The sequence below is a fragment of the Triticum urartu genome, chromosome 4A (genome assembly GCF_056163025.1).
Source record: "Triticum urartu cultivar PI428250 chromosome 4A, HENAU_Tu73, whole genome shotgun sequence".
Classification (NCBI taxonomy): domain Eukaryota; kingdom Viridiplantae; phylum Streptophyta; class Magnoliopsida; order Poales; family Poaceae; genus Triticum; species Triticum urartu.
The window spans coordinates 128,714,232-128,716,021 of NC_141876.1; the positions used below are offsets into that span (position 1 = coordinate 128,714,232).

The window sequence follows — 1,790 nt, forward strand, 5'->3', positions numbered from 1 at the left end:
TATAAACTTTCTGTTAGTGCCATTAGTTTTCAAATTTGAATAGTTAAAATTTGAATTCTTTGAAATTTGTGTGAATCACAAGTTTGTGATTAACTTTACTAAAAAATGAACATAGATGCACATATAGAGAAAATTCAACCTAAATTCATAGTTTTCAAATGAACTCTGAAAAAGTTGGCACAGCATACTCGTGTGTTACAAAGTTGGCATGGTATCATCATAATAGTTGCGGGAGAAAGTCTTCACTTTTTCTTCGCTTGTGTCATTTGCTTATTGCGCCGTAACCAAGGATAATCTTCATCGTTTATCAGGATGCTTGGGTCAGCCTTGACATTGAAGGGAGGAATTTCATGAAACTTTTCATAATCTTCAGACATGTCTGTCTTGCCCTCCACTCCCAGGATATCCCTTTTTTCTGAAAGAACTATGTGGCGCTTTGGCTCATCGTATGATGTATTCGCTTCCTTATCTTTTCTTTTTCTCGCTTTGGTAGACATGTCTTTCACATAGATAACCGGTACCACATCACTGGCTAGGACGAACGGTTCGTCAGTGTACCCAAGATTTTTCAGATCCACTGTTGTCATTCCGTACTATGGGTCTACCTGTACCCCGCCGCCTGACAGATTGACCCATTTGCCCTTAAACAAAGGGATCTTAAAATCCTGTCCGTAGTCAAGTTCCCATATGTCCACTATGTAACCATAATATGTGTCCTTTCCGCTCTCGATTGCTGCATCAAAGCAGACACCGCTGTTTTGGTTGGTGCTCTTTTGATCTTGGGCGATCGTGTAAAATGTATTCCCATTTATCTCGTATCCTTTGTAAGTCAATACAGTCAAAGATGGTCCCCTGGACAACAAGTACAGCTCATCACAAACAGTGTTGTCACCTCTGAGACGTGTTTCCAACCAACTGCTGAAAGTCCTGATGTGTTCACATGTAATCCAGTCGTCACACTGCTTCGGGTGTTTGGAGCGCAGACTGTTCTTGTGTTCATCGACATACGGGGTCACCAAGGTAGAGTTCTGTAGAACTGCGTAGTGTGCTTGAGACCAAGAATATCCGTCCCTACATATTATTGAGTCACTTCCAAGAGTGCCTTTTCCAGTCAGTCTCCCCTCATACCGCGATTTAGGGAGACCTATCTTCTTAAGGCCAGGAATGAAGTGAACAGAAAACCCGATAACATCCTCTGTTTGATGGCCTATGGAGATGCTTCCTTCTGGCCTAGCGCGGTTACGGACATATTTCTTTAGGACTCCCATGAACCTCTCAAAGGGGAACATATTGTGTAGAAATACGGGCCCCAGGATGACAATCTCGTCGACTAGATGAACTAGGACGTGCGTCATGATATTGAAGAAGGATGGTGGGAACACCAGCTCGAAACTGATAAGACATTGCGCCACATCACTCCTTAGCCTTGGTACGATTTCTGGATCGATCACCTTTTGAGAGATTGCATTGAGGAATGCACATAGCTTCACAATGGCTAATCGGACGTTTTTCGGTAGAAGCCCCCTCAATGCAACCGGAAGCAGTTGCGTCATAATCATGTGGCAGTCATGAGACTTTAGGTTCTGAAACTTTTTCTCTGGCATATTTATTATTCCCTTTATATTCGACGAGAAGCCAGTCATGACCTTCATACTGAGCAGGCATTCAAAGAAGATTTCTTTCTCTTCTTTCGTAAGAGCATAGCTGGCAGGACCTTTATACTGCTTCGGAGGCATGCCGTCTTTTTCGTGCAAACGTTGCAGGTCCTCCCGTGCCTCAGGTGTATCTTT

At 43.1% G+C, this 1,790-nt stretch overlaps 1 pseudogene; it reads right to left on the reverse strand.

Moving 5' to 3' along the window:
- Positions 1-242: 242 nt before the first annotated feature.
- On the reverse strand, positions 243-1,355 carry LOC147975093 (uncharacterized; annotated as a pseudogene).
- Positions 1,356-1,790: the final 435 nt, after the last annotated feature.